A 14,005-nucleotide genomic window follows, 5' to 3' on the forward strand; every position below is an offset into this window, starting at 1 on the left:
AGAATGATATCTAGATTCCTTGATGATGTTCTAGACCCAAATGTGTTCTACTTTGTTTAAAAATATACTTGCCAAGGTTGAAAGATTTGCTATGTTTCTAAAAATTGTGACAAATATCCATCAGTTCATAGGTTCTTTAAATGTCATACAACAACTTATGTAAAATATGATATTGGGTTTATTTGCTATTGTAATTAATTGGGCTATTGTGAATTTTGGGGATTTTGAACTACTGTTCTTTATTAAAAAATTGTTACTTTGTGAAATTCATTTTCTCATACTCACTGTGGATCATGGCTAGGTATGAAGAGTAAATGGATCTCATTTTTGGTGAGAAACCTTGTATTCATCATTTTCTTAGCTGACACAGTGTGTCAATGATTATAAGCTATATTTTTATTTTAAAAACTCTGATTATATTTTTCTTGCATGTGAAATATACTATTTCAGTCTTTTATTTTTTCTCTCCTTTTTATATTTGAAGCACATGTCACCAGTATTAAGATTTTCTTCAACTTTTTTGATTTTGCAGTAATATGTTTAAAATATTTGCTATAATGTTAATGCATGCCCCAAAAGCTTGGGACTATAAAAATGATGCCATTAATTGTTTTAAAAAATTATGGGACTTTGCTTAATGATTCTGTCTGATTCCAGGACAAGATATACAAAAGAGCCATTGCATAGGGTCAAAGAAGCACAAAGCTAAACCTGAATTATGCCAAAAGAGCACACAGGTCAAAAAAAAGAAGAAACCAATCCAGGTAGGATTGATGCACTTCTCAGCCAATACAAAGGACTTGAACCTAGTGTGAAGACTCGAGTTTGTGATGCTTAACATACATTAAGATGCAGGCCTTCCTTGTATCTACACTCTTTATGAAAATACTTACAGACGAGTATCTCAAATTTGGCTCCTTCCTGGCTCCCATATTTAAAGGTTTTATAAAAAATGTGCTAAAAATTCAAAAATACATATCTCCTATAATCAGTCACACACACACACACACACACACACACACACACACACACACATAGAGCAGTAGAAGTCTCTCGGTGATCGAGAATGACTATTATCTTTGTGCAGTTTCATCTATGGTGTACCCTCATGTGGCTTTGGAGTCCAAAGGCTGAGGCGCAAATTTTGTGGCACATGGGGCATGGGACTCCAGTTGTTACGGGAGGTGCAGTTGTGGCCTGGTGTCGGCGTTCACGCGCAGCGGCAAGACTTCCACGTAGCTCATCTTCAAAGGTGGCAGCGGCATGGTTAATGTGGGTTCGTCAGCTGCTTCTGTCAGAGGCAGTGAGTTCTAGTTGCTTTGGTGTCATGCCAGCCCACTTCAAGTTCGACTTTAGCTGATCCTTGAATCTTTTCTTTGGTTGGCTTTGTTTCCTGAGTCCAGCTGACAGTTCACCATAGAATACCTGTCTTGGTATTCGCGGTGGGTCCATGCGGATGACGTGTCCAGACCATCGTAGCTGGGTTTTGAGGACCATGACCTCAATGCTGGTGGAGTTGGCTCTGTCGAGGACTTCCTGATTGGTGATTTGGTCCTGCCATCGGATCGTCATGATTGACTGGAGGGAGTGTTGGTGGAATTGCTCCAGCTGTTTCATGTGCTTCCGGTACAGTGTCCATGTCTCACACCCGTACAGGAGCGAGCTGAGGACCACTGCGTTGTACACTTTGAGCTTCGTCGCAGTGCTTGCACCGCTGTGTTGGAGGACTTTGCAGCGCAGCCGCCCAAGTGCCTGGCTGGCCTTTTGGATCTTGGCATTAATCTTGTGGTCTAGGGACCCATCGTTGGCGATGGTGCTGCCCAGGTACTTGAAAGTGTTGACGTTAGAAAGCTGCGTGCCATCGATTGTAATGCACGGCTGGTTCGATGGCCTCCCTGGTGCAGGTTGGAACAGCACCTCTGTTTTGCTGAGGCTGATAGTCAGGCCAAACAGTTTTGTTGCGGTGGAGAACCTGTCCACAATGGTTTGGAGATGATTTTCTTGGTGGGCCATAAGAGCACAGTCATCTGCGCAGAGAGCTTCCAGGATGAGTCTCTCTGTTGTCTTTGTTTTTGCAGTCAGGCGGCGAAGGTCAAATAGTGAGCCATCCAGTTGGTATTTGATGTAGATGCCCAGGTCTAGATCCATCACAGCATGTCGTAATACTTGGGTGAAAAATAGGTTGAATAGCACTGGAGCAAGGATGCAGCCTTGTTTCATGCCATTGGAGATGTTGAAGCGATCGGAAGTCTCTCCACCAGATAGGACTTCCCCTGTCATGTCGACATGAAAGAGCTGGATCAGTTTGACGAATTTTGCTGGGCAACTGAGCTTGCTGAGGATTACCCACAATGCGTCCCTGTTCACTGTGTCGAACACCTTTGTCAGGTCTATGAAGACAATGTAGAGACTCAGGTTCTTCTCAAGGCATTTTTCCTGAATTTGCCTCACTGTAAAGACCATGTCGATGGTGCTGCGATCTGGTCGGAAGCCACATTGTGATTCAGGCAGGTTCTGCTCTGAAACAGATGACAGGAGTCTGTTGAGTATAACATGGGCGAGGATCTTTCCAGCAGTGGAGAGTAGTGAGATGCCTCTGTAGTTGTCACAAGCTGCTCGTGAGCCTTTGTTCTTGTATAGGGCTACGATGGAGGGATCTCTGAGTTCTGGGGGCATGTCTTCCTCTTCCCATATGCTGGTCAGCACTATGTGGAATGCCTGGAGTGCCTTTCCATTTAAGGCCTTGTACACCTCGGTTGGGATCCCATCTTTACCGGGTGCCTTGCCTGCACTCATTTGTTTAATGGCTTTTTGGACTTCCTCTACTGAAGGAGGAACTTCAAGTTGTTCAATGGAGCGGTTTTGGGGGATCTGGTCAAGGGTGCTTTGGTCGACTGAAGAGGGTCAGTTGAGAAGCTGACTGAAGTGTTCTTTCCACCTGTTGCTGATGCCTTTTTTATCTTTTATGAGAGTGTCACCATCAGAGGATAGCAAGGGAGTGGTGGTGGGTTTTAATGGCCCATAGACAGTCTTGAGGGCACTGAAAAATCTGTTTGTAGTTTTTCATATCAGCGAACCGCTGGATTTCTTCTGCCTTTTTTTCCCACCATCGGTCTCGCATCTTCCTGATCTCACACTGTGCCATGGCTTGGAGAGACTTGAATCTGTCCTTTTTAGGAGCAGAGTTTGGGTTATTTTGCCACTCCATAAAGGCTTTGTTCTTCTTGCTCAATAGGTCTTCAATAGCAGTGTTGTTTTCGTCGAACCAGTCCTGGTGGTTGCGTTGTTTTGGGCCTAGGACTGCCTTTGATGTTTCCTTCACTACGTCTCTGAACTGGTTCCATTTCTTGGTTGAGCTTCCAGTGAGTGGTCCCTTGGCAGACAGCTTGTTGTCCAGGCAGGACTGGAATGTTTGCAAATAAGATGGATCTCTAAGACGACTCACATTGTAAAATGCGCCAACTGCCTGGGCACGTTTTGGATGGCGAGGCGCAATGCGCATTTGAAGAGTCGCTCTAACCAATCGGTGGTCTGTCCAGCATTCAGCTCCTCTCATGGCTCTGGTGATCTTTACATCCTGGATGTCTCGCCGGCGTACAATGATGTAGTCAATGAGATGCCACTCTTTTGATCTTGGGTGCATCCACGTTGTTTTATATTTGTTTGCCATTCTGAACACAGTGTTCATGATGGTGAGTTCGAACTCTGAGCATTTGCTGAGTAGCAGTAGGTCATTGTTGTTCATTTTGCCCATGCCATGTTTGCCGAGCACTCCTTTCCATCTTTCATGGTCCTGGCCAACGCGGGCGTTGAAGTCTCCCAGTAGTATCAGCTTGTCATTTGTGGGCACTGAGTGCAGGACGGCACTCAGGTCAGAGTAGAACTGCTTGATGGTCTCCTCTGTGCTGGTCAGTGTTGAGGCATATGCGCTGATGATTGTGGCATACCGGTCTTTGCTGAGAGGCAAATGGATCTTTATGAGCCTCTCGCTGATGCCCACAAGCAAGTCTGGCAGCTATTTGAGCAAACTGGTCTTGATGGCCAGGCCAACACTGTGAATTCTGTCTTCATTTGAGGCTCTACCTTTCCAGAAGAAGGTGTATCCAGTGGTGGGTTCGCTGAGTGATCCCTTTTCTGGTAAGCGTGTTTCGCTTAAGGCTGCGATGTCGATGTTATATCATGCCAGTTCTTTACCGATTAGAGCTGTTCTTCTCTCAGGTCTTGGGGTATTCTCTCTATCAAGTAATGTCCTGATGTTCCATGCTCCTAGTAGGAGTTTCTTTGTATTTTTTCTTTGATTTCGACCGCTATATATATATATATATATATATATATATATATATATATATATATATATATATATATATATATATATATATATATATATATATATATATATATATATATATATATATATATATCTTACAATCAGTTTCAGTTAAGGAGGGGTAGAATATGTGCTAAGAAGATCTTATCCTCTCCCCCTCCTGAGTAGCCTGACCTGTCCATCAACATTCCTCAAAGGCTTTTTCTGCATCTATTGAGATAATCATGTGGTTTTTGTTGGTTTGCTTGTTGATATGGTCAATTATGTGGATGGTTTTCCTAATATTGAACCATCCTTGCATTCCTGGTATAAATCCCACCTGATCATAATGAATAACCCTTGTGATCACTTGCTGGAGTCTTTTTGCTAGTATTCTGTTTAAGATTTTGTTAAATCTATTTTCATTAAGGAGATTGGTCTGTAGTTTTCTTTCTCTGTTTTTGACCTGCCTGGATTTGGAATCAGTACCATATATGTGTCATAAAAGGATTACTTTTTTGTTTATTATATCAAATAGTTTATATAATATTCGGATTAGTTGTTCTTTGAATGTTTGATAGAATTCACTTGTGAATCCATCAGACCCTGGGGATTTTTTCTTAGAGAGTTTTTTGATGGCTTGTTCAATTTCTTTTTTTCTGATACGGGATTATTTAAGTATTCTATTTCTTCTAATGTTAATCTAGGCAATTTTACATTTTTACAAATATTCATTCATATCACCTAGATTGTCATATTTATTGCCATATAATTGGGCAAAATAGTTTTTAATGATTGCCTTAATTTCCTCTTCATTAGAGGTGAGGTATCCTTTTTCATCTATGATACTGTTAATTTGGTTTTCTTCTTTCCTTTAATTCAATAGTTCTTTGACTTTCAATTTTATTAATTTTTCCTTTAAATTTTAGGATCTCTAATTTAGTTTTCATTTGGAGATTTTTAATTTGTTCCCTTTCAAGTTTTTTGATTTGCATGCTCAATTCCTTGTGATACACTTTTAGATAATAATGCAAAAGATTTAAAACTTCCTACAAACCTATTAACCCCATCCTCACAGAAAATTGAAAACCTAAGGTGTTAATTAGTAGTCTCATTAAATTGTGTTATGGTACGGAAAACAATAGCTTAGGTTGCTAAGTAGTCACAAATTTTGTATTTTTGACAAAATTTTTATATATTGAATGTTACCAAAACATGTACTTTGTTCAAATATGATTCTGAAAAAACTGAAAACGTGTTTTAGGCCTAGCAGTTAGGCCTAACACCTATTCCAGCCTGTATACATTATCTCCTCTGGTGTGATCTGGAGGGAGAGTGTTTAGGCAGTCACTTGATGAGTTCCTAACTTATCCAAGTCTAATGAGTGTTGTCATGAGTTATTTATCCTGATTATTTTTAAACTGGTGTCCAATTTGAACTAGTCTTTTGGGTATAAAGGAGGCCGTCTCATAAGGCTAGAGTCTGGGTCTTTGGTCTTGACCAGTGTCAGAAACAAATTTCTCTCTTCAGTGTCACCTTTTTAATGTCATCTCTCAGTGACCTGGAGGTTGTGAATGGTTAAATTTTGGGGGTAGGAGTTTGAACAAAAGTTAGGAGAGTAGTTTCTTAAACACAAAACAGGTAGTTTATTATTAGGAAAATAATGATAGGAAATTGATAAGAGAAAAGAGTAATCTTATAATAGCTTATAACTATATCTATGATCACAATCCTAACTAAATTTGCTTTGAAAGGAAAAATCAAGGAAAGGATTAAACACTATTTGACTTTTGGTAAAAGTCAGAGTTATTCATCAGTCATGCCTTTCCTTTTGAATGATGGATACAGTTCAATGATCTATCAGATAACTATACGTGAATTCAAAATTCAAAATTAATATTAGCTGCAATTCTAAAAGCTTTTACTTTAAACTACAAATCTCATCATTTGTGTCTTGGAGCTGAAAAGTTTCCAAGATTTAAATATCACAACAGAGGAGATGATGTATATAGGCTGGAATAGGTGTTATTTTTAACTGCTAGGTCTAGCTCCATAAGAAAAGTACAATCATGTGATTAGGTTACCTATTCAAGGCCTTATGCTGACAAATCATGATTATATCAAAACTATTGTTTACTTTGATCTTAAAACCTATACTAAAACAATTATGAAAACATAAGGAATTGTTACATTTATATTAGGTTGGACTTAATATTAATATGGTGGTTGCCAGGGATTTAATTTCTAAATCCCAAAATGAATTACTAAAGTAAATGGAATTTATGGTAGTTTATTTACAATAGAGAGAAGATATTAAGGAATAAAAGAGAGAGAAAACTCCAGCTTCCTCTGAGCCAGGTAGAAATTCTAAGGCCCTAATCAGGGAAAGGAGTCTCAAGATGATGGGCCTTTCTTAGAAGTTCACACCTTCAGAAAGTCAGGGAAACTAAATCAGCCTTTACACTCACCACGATGACCTTCTAAAAGGAAAGCAGTCTGAGGTCTCCTGCACAAGCTCCTTCAGGAGTCCCGTTCCACAGCCAAATCTGAGTGTCTGTCTTCCAGTCTCTCCTTCGAGGGACTCTTCTTTACTCCAAGCTTAAGAGAGGCCTCTGTGGTCCTCTATTTAAAAATCTTTTTCTCTTGTGTTACCTCCCCTAAATTTCACATCTACCAATAACAGCAAATGCTCCTTTCCAGGGCTGTCCACTCTTTCACAGGTGGGTCACAGACCTCCCACTCAATGCATGAAATGGGTGTTCATACCTTTTTTTGGTTAGATCATACCTTTTTTGGTTAGATCACACCTTTAGCATTTAGTTCACACTTTTAGTGGTTAGTTACTTTTGTGTAGATTAAAATGGTTAGATCTTCAAATACTGAGTTAACACTTTTGGGTATTAAAATCTAAAAATAGGGGATTACAATTCAGTTTTCCCAATAAAGGAAGAGCTAAGTACCTTCATTGTTACAAACCTCCTCTGGACACAGTCCTGTAAAGAAAGGCTGAATGGCGGTCAGCTCTGGATTTGACCTTGACTAATGCTTGGTAGGCAACCTTTCACAGTTCCCTCTTTCTACCCTTTTATTCTTTCCTTTCTCTAAAAGACAACCTTAATCTGAGTTCTATTTACTCAGAAAAGGTGGTTTATTGAACAGGAAACAGGGAGGAATAGGAAGGAGGGATTAGGAAACCCTAAGAGACACCCAAGCAGTTTGTATCTTCTCTGGTCAGCCGAGCCAAATGGCTATGGCTTCTGTGTTTTTTCCCCCTTCTCTCTAAACTATCTATTAGTCTATACTAAAACAGGTCACTGGTGTTCTTCTTGGGAAGGCACAGGTCGGGACAGGTCTTCAGGGTAACCCCCATGGGGTTTCAGGGTTGAACACCCCTCAGCATAAAATAATTGTCACTCTGCTCCTTTGGTAGATGTTCCATCGAATTCAGGAATCTTTCTGATTTTTCAGTGCAAGGGGAAACTGAGACAAATCTCAGATATCTCAGTTTTGGGTCCTGAGCTCAGGTCTTCCATTCCTGTCTCCCTCAGGTTCCAGAGAGCAAAGACCCCCTCCTTTGTTTTATTTCCCACAAGCCTCTTTGATCCTTCCAGCTGTCACTCCTGTCCCTGCTTGCAACATTCCAAATGGTCTGTTTCTGTGCCAAGCTCATTCTTACAGTAGTTAATATTCTGGGGCTTCTCCTCCCCTAAACCCTCATTAACAATAACATGCAAGATGATGTTCTCCCCAATGCTGTGGCCTCTGGGAGCGATAAGTTTTAGGAATCATCATATTTGATCATTTGGTTATTTCTTTTGGTTGAGCTAGTCCTAGCTAATAGCATGTACGATGGCTGAATTAAACTAACATGAATCTCAATTTTAGTAGGTAATCCCTCCTAGAAGCAATGAGGTTCATTGAAATCTAGGAAAATATATAAAGTAGGAAATCTGCTTCATAAGGTTAAGTAGAAAACACCTTCGTAGCCCTGGGGCTACAACAACTCTTGCTTTTCTCTTTACTAAGAAGAATGAAAAGCCTTTGCTATGCCAGCCTCTAAAAACTCCAAAGTTCCACCATTTTAGGAGGATGTCAGAACTCCCTTTCCAAAACATCACATGATAGGCATAGGTTCTTCTCTAGTCCAATATTAGAATTTTCCATGGACACTCCTTAGACACTCCCATCTGCCTCTATTATGTGTAACAGTTAAATTAGTTTCTCTACTAAAAGTATTATAGTTTATGAGGTTTATTAAGATTATTAGAAATCAAGGAAACAAGAAAATACAAAATAAGAAAAGCACATGCCTAGGGCTGAATAGCCCATTCACAGCCACTTACTCTACGTCTTGGCTGCCAGGTAGAGAGATGTATGTGCTTAGAAGCGGAAGAAGAGGATCTTGGGAGGCAGAGAGCCCTTTATAGGGAATTCTGGGAAGTACCAAGGACTTCTGGGGATTGAAGTCTGGGGTGCAAATCTCCATTTTTACATATGTCTATGAATGAAGTGAATGACCACTTAATTCCTTTGTAAAATCAGTCAAAACCCCTTGGATCTTTTCTGGTCTTGATGTAAACCCACAGTCTCACCCCACCCCCCACCCCCCTTTTATAGTATGGAGCCTGCCCTGGAATTCCACTCAGGCTCCGGGACTATTCTGGTGAATCACATGACCACGGATTTAGTTTAATTGCTAGATTTGCATTAAGTCAGTTCCCTTAGAAGTTATTTTTTAACACTCCCAGTTTGATCTCAATTCACATGGCTTATTCCATTTTAGTTATCTAGAGGGATAGTTATCACCTGCCATCATCTATGTGTGTTTGTTCCATTTCCATGTTCATTCAGAGATCCACCACTTCCCTCATCTGCTCACAATCTGTCATCCTTCTACCTCTCCCTTTAAAACTTCTAGCCCAGGCCTGATTATGACCTCTAACCCCTCAGGTCTCTCAGGATTTACTCCTCCACTGGCCATGTTCTCCCTTCCCTGACTTGAGCCCTTAATGAGCAGTACTGTTCATCTCTACATTGTACTCCTTTGGGTGCTTAGCCCCCTTAACACAACTCCAACTGTTCCTTGAAAAGTCTCAATCTTGGATCTGTAAAGTAGAATATATGACCAAATGTGTAAATCAAGACAAGCTTCTCCAAGTAAAACTATGTTTTGTTCAAGGAGGCACAGCCAAAAGACTGTACTGAGGGTACAATACACTTTTGGGGTAGATGTTAATGAAATGTATGGTGTATAGGTCATTTTGATTTACTTATATTAAGAATAAAACATAGTTTGCTACTGGCAGAACTTAATATAATTCACTTCTGATTCATAATTGGTTACCCATCTTTGGAATTTATCATCATGCCCTCGGCACTGGTAAAAACAATTCTAAAATGATGTTCACTTTGGACAGAAAATGATTGTCTATGATAAGAAGGGACAAGATTGTCATATATGATTATTTAATTCAGATAGAGTTTTCATGAACTTAAAGAGGGATGAAAATATTTAGATAAGTAGAAAATCACTGACAAAAGTTATGTGTTTGAAAGTTTATGAAACTGTCAATTGATTAGGATTCCTGTGACCAAAATTGAAACCAACAAAACAAAGTTCATAATACTTTTCATATGTTTCTAAGTATCTAAAGAAATCAATTTATCTTGAACCTAACCTGAAGTGTCATATCAGATTGAAATGAAAAACCTGTAAGAATAACAGAATTTCTTTTTTAGTAAAAACTGAGATATAACTAAAATCCCAAATTAATATGTAAACAAACCTTTATGCTGTTCAGTGAATTCTGTCTAGTTCCTCTAACAAACTGCAAAGTGGCTCTGGTTGTGTAGCAATCACTTCATTGTCTGGGACTTGGATGGAAGTATGGGTTTCATTCATTCCTTTTGCTACATCATTAAAGTAGCAGAGAAGGGTTAACCTCTACTTTTATATTTCTTTAAAACAAACAAAAAAAAGGTGGCAGAAATGGGCATCCATCTTCAGAAAACCAGCAGCATTTCTCTCTGTACTCTGGGTAAAGTTTGGCCTAAATCTTTAATACTATCCTGAAGAGCCATGAAATTCAAACAATCCTGGGACATATTGCATAAGGTAGGATGAAGAACCTTTTCCATATTATTGTTTCTGGCTGATATAGGCAAGGTAAAGCAAATCCAGGTCTTTTTCAATGGATGCAATGTTCCGTATGCTTAGAGGTATATAAAACTAGTGCCACTGGTCTGTATGTATATGCATGTCTATGTTCCCAATAAAGCCCTCTTGTCTACTTCAAAATTGAAGGGTGGTTTCAAGGAGGCAATGAATCAAAGTAGAAAAGACCAAAGTGTCTTGTCTGTCTTTGTGGAAGAATGTAGAACATTTGCCCTCAGGATTCCAGAGCGATCACTGGTGGGACCTGAAAAGTTTCTACAGGACATCTGGGCAATTTGACTTGGCTGAGTTTTGAATGCAAGAGATCATCTAGGACAAGCAGCCATACTCATTCTTGTCCAGATCCCTCTGGCTCTTCTGCTGGAGAGAAAAGTTTCTTCTTTAGCTCTTCTAGCTTTTCTATGGTGGGAGATCCTGACCATTAAAGCAAGTGGGACTTCCTGGCAACCAGGTTTCTTTGCCAACTTTTTCTCTGAAAACTCTGAAGAGATCCTGACAAGATGGTGGACTTCTCTCATAAACCTGTAAAATGGAGTTAAACTTCCTATTCCTGGAAGCCAGGTCACCCCAAGTTTCCATCAAAACAAGTTGTTGCATATTCCTGATGTGGATTCCATTTCCCTGAAATGACATCAGCAGATTATAATGAGGCTGAGAGTGATAGGCTACCCATCACCTATGACTTGCTCAATTGTCCACTTTCTGAAAAGATTAACCAGATATGCAAATGATAGGCTAGAAAAAAGGCTACTCTTTGATTGGCTAAAGCCTATGTCAATCATTGAGAAAGTTGTTGTTGTACATTGTATGTTCTGATAAGTTAGCTGTCCTGGCTAGATTCTGCCTCTGATAACCAACTTCTGGTGAAGGAATCATTCTGGGATAAGGACCAGGGGTCTGTGAGCCTCTGTGTTTTTGCATTTGTTGGCTGCAAGTGAGGAGAGTGGCTACAGCAGGAGAGATCCGGAGAGGAGGTAGTACACCCTCCTTGCCCAGGATAGGTAGCTTTTTTATTGCATTCTCCCTAGAATGGGCACGCACCAGCAGAAAGCTACACACTATCACTTATTATTTTGCTGATCATGCCCTGCCAGTTCTTAGCCTTCCATGATTCCATTCACCACAATCTCTCTCTCACAGTCCCGAATGAGGGTAGAGAAAATCATACAATCCTTCTGCCCAAATCTACTACAAATTTATATGAAAGATCAAATGAGTCCTCACTGCTGCTTGGCAATCCTTCTCCATGTCCCTTATCAGCTCACTCCCCACAATGGCTTTTCCAAACCTCATCCTTCTTCCAGCCTTCCATGGCTTCCTCTCTCCCCACTGTCTTCGAGTAGAATCTTGCTTCATATTTTGCAGAAAAAAAGTGAGGCCATTCTCCACGAGCTCCATCTTCTCTTTTTCTTCTCTCAGTGAGGTTCCTTTTGGCCCTCTCTCCTCTACCCTGCCCCCCCCCCATCCCACATGAAGAGGTGACCTTATTCCTTACCAAGGCCCACTTCTTTACGCTCAGGAACCAGTTCTATGGCATCTCTCCAGTACTTTATCCCTACTCAAGCTATGTCCAATCTCTGCTTTCTACTGGTTCCTTCCCCACTTCCTAAACATATGCTCGTCTCCTCGTCCTCCATTTTCACTTGATCCTTCCAGTGCCCATGTTTGTTGCTTAAGCTTTGGGCACTTGTCTTTACTACAGTTTCCTTTTGCCAGGTAGTTTGGCTCCTGCAAACGTCTCTACATCTGAACTCCTGGGCTTCTGCCTTCCTTGCATTCACTGTCGTTCTGGGTCCTCGGGTGTGGGTTAGGCAGGGTAGACTAGTACCTCCGGGTAAGGGCTGGCCAAGCTGCTCCTCCGCGTTGGGGGCTTCTCTTCCATCTGCATTTTATTTCTGGCTCCAAGAAACTGCAGCCAGCCCAGTGGCCACACCCTGGGGGCAAACCCCTGCCTAGGCAGAGACTTGACCAGCTGGGGGCGGGACGGCCTCAAACCTATGGGTGACTAGAAGGGCGTCTGTGTCAAGCGTGTGGACCGGGCTGAGGAGAGCGTTTGTTTCCGTCATTCAGGAGGCGGCAAAGCAGGAGCTGAGAAGTGTTTGTCGAGCTCGGGCAATTACCAGCTGTCTTAGCTTGGGTCTTGCCACTGGCCTTGGACGCCTTCGGCCGTCCCCATTTGGTCCTTTTAACCACACTGCCGTCTCCGGCAGGGAAGCAGCTCGGGGAGGCTCTGTCTTCCCCAGTTTCGGGTCCGGAGCCCTCCTTTGCCCACAGAGCCCAAGTTCTCTCCCGCCGCCCCCGGGGGCTAGGATGGTGCCTGGCACACAGCGGGCGCTTCTGGACCGCTTCCAGGGGATGGCTGCTCTTTCCTGGGCCAGGATGCGGGTCGCCCCCTGGAAAGTGGGGAATCGGCCTGAGGAAATTCTCTTCCAGGCCCGAACTTCCAAGGAGGCAAGAAGCGATCTCCAAGGGGGAAAGTGGGAGACTCCTGGGGAGGGGCCAAGCTGGCCCCAGAACCTGGACAGAGGGAAGAGAAAGGCGGGTGGCCACCCGTGTCCTCCCCAGCCCGCTGGTTTAGTCAGACACGGCGTGTGTGCGTGCCTGGCAGGGAAAGGGCTCTGCGTTTCCAGAATGGATCCCAGAGCGCCCCCAACAGGAGTGGCTTTCCAGACGCGCAGGCGCACATCCTTACCGGAAGCCACATTCCAGCGCCACAGGCCAGTTTGGGCGCATGCGCAGAGGTGGGCCTGCGCCTTCTCCACTTCTTAGCGGTTTCCAGGAAGGGACCCTCCCTCCCAGCGGGCGGACGAGAGCTGGTGTGGGGCCTGCCCAGGTGCGTCCTGACCCCTCCTCAAGTTCTGCGTCTGCTCCTGTAAGCAGTTTGTGCGTGTGAGCACGTGCCTGCGTGTGGGAGGGCGGGTACATTTTCCCCAGCATCCTGGGTCCTTCTGCTCCTGGAAAGGAGACGGAGGGAGGAGGGGGCGCTCTGGGTGTAGGCCACGGCCAGGGCAAAGGTGGGGGGGTGGGACACAGAGCCTAGGCTCACTTCTCTCTTCGGGGGGACCCTAAGACTGGGTGTGAAGCAGGACCGGAACCCAGCTCCTCCGAAACCCAATTCAGCGTTGTGAGGCCTGACGGCCCCTCAGTGCTGGGTCCAGGCCACTGTCCGGCCTCCTGTCCTCGCTGCTGCCAGGCTTCGGGAGGCACAGGGCGTGGGGCATGGTGGGTCTCGGGCCCGGATGTGCGCTCTGAGCCCCTCCCTCACTTCCCCCCCCCACTCACCCCCATCCAGGCTGGTCCCAGGATGCTCCTGTCTGGGCACCAAGGTGGCACTCTCTCCCTCTGGGCAGGTGTAGACACCCGTGTGAAGGGCGCCCTGGGCTCGGGTTCCCTTGTAAGATGCTGCCCTTTGTCCCAGCAGCAGTGGGGGGGGGCTTTGTCTCCGCCCCCCCAGGTCGGGAGCATCTCGGGACCCCCCCACGCCCTGCCCGCCCCCCTGGGTTTGGGGCCGGGGAGCAGGTCAG

General features: G+C 43.3%; 1 protein-coding gene across 6 annotated transcripts in view; it reads left to right on the forward strand.

The window, feature by feature from the left end:
• LOC103102197 (zinc finger protein OZF-like) overlaps window positions 1-14,005 on the forward strand; it is a 71,741-nt gene that overhangs the window by 32,232 nt on the left and 25,504 nt on the right. The window contains exon 1 of one of the 6 annotated variants that reach the window (XM_056825546.1): window positions 12,674-13,353. The exons of 4 other annotated variants lie outside the window; for them this stretch is intronic. The gene's annotated coding sequence lies outside the window, so the exon portion shown is untranslated. Of the gene's footprint in view, window positions 1-12,673; window positions 13,354-14,005 lie in introns of those variants that run through there. One more of the 6 variants, XM_056825547.1, reaches the window with a different exon arrangement.

Source organism: Monodelphis domestica, chromosome 4 (assembly GCF_027887165.1).
Source record: "Monodelphis domestica isolate mMonDom1 chromosome 4, mMonDom1.pri, whole genome shotgun sequence".
In the NCBI taxonomy this organism is placed as follows: Eukaryota; Metazoa; Chordata; class Mammalia; order Didelphimorphia; family Didelphidae; genus Monodelphis; species Monodelphis domestica.